Genomic DNA, 6,460 nt, shown 5'->3' with positions numbered 1-6,460 from the left:
GTCGATGGCATCGCCCAATAGTATCGACCAAAACATAATCTGCGCAAAACAGAATATATGGCCCACTCGTTTCATTTCAAAACACTTCCACTTCGTTCTTGGCTCTAGGAAAAGATTTCTCTTAAGGTCTCTAAGGGTTTTAGGGCTTATTTGAGGCTTCCAAACTCTTGCAAACTTGTATTGATCATCTACACAAGTAATCCTTACATTCTTCTTCTCTTTTCTTGCATTTTCATTTACCATGATATGATTTTTCTTTCAAAACTGTAAAATGCTTGTTGCTAATGGTTAGAATCATGTCTAGGGACGTTTAGAATAAACAAAACCAAGCATAGAACACAAGATTTCACACACTTTGGTTCCAAAATCACTATTCATTTCAAAATTTTCCAACTTTGCAAACACTTGCCTCATTTTTAAACCAATTTGAATTTTGACATGAAACCAAGTCTCACATGACTAATTTACCATGGGAAAGGTGTTCCCACACTTGGTTTGCCGAAAATCCAACTTTTGGAAAATCACAAACATAGCCCAAAGAGGGATTTTCCTTCTCACTTCTTGCTGAATTTTCACTTCTACATGGCCAAACTGTTAGGTTTTCACCAAACAAATCATCCCAGCATGTTTATCCAAGTCTTATGTACATGCTAGTATGTTCGAATCGCAGTTTTGCAAAAGTTTAAATATTTCAAAAATTTACGAAAATGCCCTTTACCTAACAAATGCACACGGGGACTAATCAAAATGAAATCTCTTTCTTGTCTCCACAGATTCATCATGCCTCGAGGAGGACGGAGGGCTGACAAGAGGTCAAGGGCACGCTCCACGGAAAGAGGTTATCGAGGAGGACCTCTTCATCTTGCCTCAGGCAGAGTTCCTGTTTGAGCACTACTTCAACGACATACCGATCGAGTACGGGAGGTTGGTAATCTTGGATGAGTTAGAGACTTTCCGCATCCGGGAGAGGTTAGAGGCGATGGGCTGGCTACCTTTGTACACCACACCATTTCCAGTCTATCCAGAGCTTGTCAGATACTTCTATAGTAACCTGACCTACCGATTCGACGATGACCCACGAGACGGTTCTCGGATTGTCATCAACTCCGTGGTCAGAGGCATCAAGATCACATTCACCACCGTTGAGTTGGCTACGATCTTGAGGGTGCCGTCCATACCAGATTTCCATTGGTGGATCCTCCTCGCACGGACATCATGGAGGCTCTTCTCCCACACGAGACACACGAGATATGCATGACTCTATGGAATGATGAGAACTGCTACATGCCCAGGAGTGGTACTTCTATGCTACCATCTGCTCGAGTCATCGCTCGCTCCGTCGGGCGAAACATCATTCCGAAGGCAGGGCATCACAGTAGGGTGATGATCATGGAGGCATTAGTCATCTACTGCATTTACATTGGAGTGCAAATAGACTTAGCTCACATCGTGCAGCATGTCATGATAGACCGAGTTGAGCTCCCCGGGGTCAAAAACTTAGCTTTTGGTCGGGTCCTGACATGCATCTTCCAGCACTTTTTGGTGGATTTAGAGGACACACTAATGATTCCTGATATAGAGATAGGTGAGGACCTATGTGCATGGTCGATCAAGAAGATGGGGCTTGGTAATGTAGTTAGATCAGATGATGAGGCTGACATCGACGAGGAGGACGAGGATGACGATGTAGATGAGCATGGAGGCGATGATGATCACGGTGATGCTCCAGCTCAGAATGTTGATCAGGGGCATGAGGAGATTCCTGCTCCACGATCCTTCGAGGTTGGAGGTTCATCTCACCAGACTTCTGAGATTCCCGGTGTGGCTTCTCATCAGTCTTCGATTCATTCCATACTCGAGAGGATGGAGGCTCGACAGATGAGGATGGATTCATACATGCACACTCTAGGTGAGAGGTTTACATGACTCGAGGATGAGTTCAGATAGAGAAGGGATCAGACAGATTGTCGGAGTAGATCACCTAGATAGATAGCACTAGGAATTTCCTTTTATGTTTTCACAAATGTACTTTCTTTCAGACTTGTAAAAAATTTCTTATGTGATTAATGAGATCAAGTTGTTTTGGTTATATTATTGTGTCTTATTCCATAATCTGTTAAGTCCCATTTATTTAGTTACTAATCCCGATTTTCTATTATTCAGCTCTAAGAATAGTTGAGTAACCGTTTTGATCTGTAACTTGGAATGTTCCGTCATCGCTTCTGTGGTTAGGGTCTTACTGAACCTGGGGCTCTGATACCACTCTGTCACATCCACCCAGCTGGTACCCTATCTGGCATACCCGGGATGTGATCCACAACCCCGAAGATCCATAGTCCAGGGACCACATCATCCACATCAACGATAACACAATTATGAACAATTAATATTAAACTAATAACTGATAATAATAGAATTCGTAAATGAGATACCAAAGATAATCAGAGTGCTGAAGTAAATATCTTATCAGATAAATTAAAAGGCAGTGGGCGGAATCCACTCCTCCTCTCAAGCGGAAAGTGAGGTCAAAATTGGTAAATTACAAATCCCAAGTTATGAAAATCAATTTAAAGTTATTACAAATCCTCCAAGTTTAACTGTCATAAAAGAAGGGGGGTGGGCAGCTACGCATAAGTCTCCTCCACAATAAATATGTTCTCTTTGATAGTGAAGACCAAAGAGATCCAACATGGCTGCTCCCAAACTATCCAAGGGCTAACCCTGATACGCCGAAGGATCTGCTTCGGTACCGTCACCGAAGTCTTCATTGTAGCTAGCCTCCTGATAGTAGTATGAGGTATTCGGGTCCGCCTCAGGGAACGTACCATCAGAGTAATCACCTGTAGAGTAGTCTAGCAAATATTGCAATAGAAAAGGAATGAGTTCAACAGAACTCAGCAAGGTAGTTATTCCACAAAACATAAGCCACAAGATAATCATAAAATGATGCAGATGATATCAGACATATGATGTGATATGATTCTAACTCTAAGTATGCTAGTCATCTAGGGTAGACATGCTTTAAGCCGTAGCACCATACTTCTTTAGGTAGTCTTAGTCACTCATCACCGGGGGGGAATTCGGTCCTGCATCCCTCTCGGACAATTCCATGGTTAGGGGTTTCGGTCACCACTCACTCATATCACCATTTGGTCTAAGTATTGGCGCATGTCAAGGTAAAGCCTAGCCCAATGCAAGTCTTCTACTTAATCATATCATGTCAGTTCCAGATACGTCCATTCCTCCCCTCTCGGGATCCTTTCCGGTATCCTTCACACTAGAGTTACGGATATTACTCACCGGACTCATCAACCCTATTGGTCATCCACAAATAGTAGACGGGAAGCTCTCACATCCCCTCACGGATCATTTCACCGGTCTTGAGCGCCCGTGAGCCCAAGTTTAGCCATTTGCAACCCTACCAATAAATGGTCCCTTACGGGTAACCGCAATGCAATTTATGTCATCTCCCGGGGTGGTTACCGGTCTTGAGCGCCCACAAATCCACACTGCTACCACGGGTCGTTCGGTCTCAATGCCCTTCCGATTCGGGTCTAATATGACAGGGACATCCTAGCCATACATCTAGACAAGTCCTATGTATGTCATCCAATAACCCGAGAAAGCGTCGATGGACATCTTCGGAGAACATCCCATACTATTCCCTCCGATGTCCAAGGACAGAAGCACGAGTAGGGTACTCCTCAATCCCAAGTTATACTTAAGCAATCACATGCCCAAGTTCATCATATCAATTCACAAGATGTATTATCATAGTAAACATTCGATTCATGACATTGACATAATTCATCATATATTGAAATTGATAAACATAATAAGACATTGAAATAAAACTAATGTAAACACAAAGTTACTGTTGAAAGACATATGTAAAAAGTCTAACATAATAAGAATATGAGATAGAGACTATGTTCATTAGGTTAGGAACACCAAGTCAAAATTTCACATCTTATGTAATTATGTCGATAACTATCCTTACCTTGAATTGGAGAAGAGGATGGTCCAAGATCACAAGCAAGTGGCCCAAATAGTCTTAAATCCCTAAATATATGAAGGATTAGAGAAGAAATCAGAACAATCGGAGATCGAACGAATCAAAACTAGGAAAAAGTTGCTGACAGCAACTCTGTTTGTCGATACATTGGGTCGATAGTATCGACCAATTCATGTTTCTGCAGAATTTTTCAGAATCGTTAAGCAACTTTAGGTGTAGACTTGGAGGGCTATACAAGGTCAAATTGCATGGGGTTTTCTCCTACAGTTCACTCAAGAGGTCTAGTTTCAGGGAGTACCTTCGGATTGTGCACAGGAGTTCGTTTGATATCTCAACTGTCTCACTCTTAATCAGTGCGCAGATTCTAACTTAACACTGATAATGTGCTCAAGGAAGGAGCAGCATCATCAATGTCCATAGACTGGAGTTCTGACACCACGTCATCAACTAGTAGGGCCCACAAGTCCCTTCTACCACCACTTCTGGTCTTCGGACCTACAAACACAACAATGATCGGGTCGGGTCAAGGTTAGGTAAAAGCTGGATTTTACAAGTATGCTTCTAACTCTATATATGCTGGTCTCTATTGGCAGACACGCTTTAAGTCTTAGCACCATACTCCTATAAGTAGGTCTCAAATCACTCTCCCTCAACCTTCCCGTTATCTTGGGTTCTCCGTTTGTAATTGGGTCTTGCATCCTTCTTGAACATTCCATGGCTGGGGTTTAGGTCACCACTCTCTCACGTCACCATTGGTTTGAGTATTAGCGCGTGTCCAAGGTTAATCTTAGCCCAATGCAAATCATCTATTGAGACACATCTACTTAAGGTTAGATACTTCCATTCCTCGCTTTCCGCAATCCTTTCCGGCATCCTTTCCCCTAGAGTCACCATCTCCTTCCCGGTTACGTAGACTCTTAACCCTATTGGTCATCCACACATAGTAAATGGGAAGCTCTCATGTCCTCTCATGGGTTGGTTACCGGTCTTGAGCGCCAATGAGCTCAAGTCTACCACATCCAACCCTACCAATGAATAGCCCCCATAATGCGATTCAAGTCCTCTCACGGGTTGGTTACAATTCTTGAGCACCCACAAATCCCCATTGCTGCCACGGGTCACTCAGTCTCAAATCCCCTTCCGATAGGGTCAGATATGACAGGGTTTTCCCTAGCCAAACACTTCTAGTAGTCAGGGAAAGCACCAAAGGACACCATAGGAAAGCGTCCCATACCACCTTCATTGGTGTCCAAAGAGAGAAACACCAAAAGGGCACTCCCCATTCCACAACTACAACCTAGGCATTCACAACATATCATGATTCCATACATATCACATCATAGTCCAAATCACATACACCTCATTCAATAATCAATTCCAATATGTAAATCATATTATGAACATGGTACTGTAATTACATAAGTAATACAATGTAAAGAAAGTAAAACAACAGTATCTAAATCATGCATTCGAATCATAACACATCAAGCATGTAAATATGCATATTGTGACTGAACGTACTCACCTCGAATTCCGAATTTATAACCTTCAAGTGAGAGATTAGAGAACAAGACCAAAATCACCTAAACAAGCTTACACAAACATGTATAGGTCATAAGAAACAAATACAAAATATTGGAGTCAAAACAGAGTCAAAATAGGGAAATCTGCTGTCAGCAACTCCTTTGGTCGATGGTCTTTTGGTTGATGCATCGACTAAGAAGGATCGACCAAGCTAACACTGTACAGACAAAATCTCCAATTTTTTATCGAAAACTCGCCGCAACACATCGGAACACTCCGAAATTAACAGGAAAATTCTAAAACATCATACTAAGATTATCTATGAAGGTTTAAACATCTAATAAGGTCAATATAATAGAATTCTAATACAACACCTATTAGGCTAAAACCGCAGATCATCACGAAATGACTAGAATGAAAGGAGACTCATTCAAAAGGATAGAAAATAGTAGATCATGCAGAAAACAAGTAAGGAAGAGATCTAACACAGATTAGAATAGGAAACTCCAGTAAGAGTATATCACGCTATCAAAACTAAATCAAATACAGGGATAATCACCATAGGGCTTCAAGGGAGAACATAGAGTGAAGGGGAATTCACTCTAAGACTAAGGAGATCAGAGGTTGGGTCATTAGAGTAGTGTAATACCTTCCTCACAATCAAAACAACCAGAGAATACAGTAGAGAGAGTATATCAAAGAAGAAAGAGATTGAATACTAACCTTGAAGAAGAGTAATCAAAAAGGAAAACTTGGTTGAATGCTTCGAGATCTTCCTTGGCTTGAGGAGGAGGCTTTAGGGTTCTTCCCACGTTCCCCAACAGTTAAGAGGCAAAAAAATTAGGTTTAGACCAAGGTTGCAATATATAGGGAATCCAAAATCCAAAATTAGATAATTCTGTTTTCCAAAGCTCCTTTGGT

This window comes from Hakea prostrata, chromosome 7, assembly GCF_041222555.1.
Source record: "Hakea prostrata isolate BN-2017 chromosome 7, UWA_Hpros_2, whole genome shotgun sequence".
In the NCBI taxonomy this organism is placed as follows: domain Eukaryota; kingdom Viridiplantae; phylum Streptophyta; class Magnoliopsida; order Proteales; family Proteaceae; genus Hakea; species Hakea prostrata.
Note: the sequence above shows the minus strand (reverse complement) of the source record.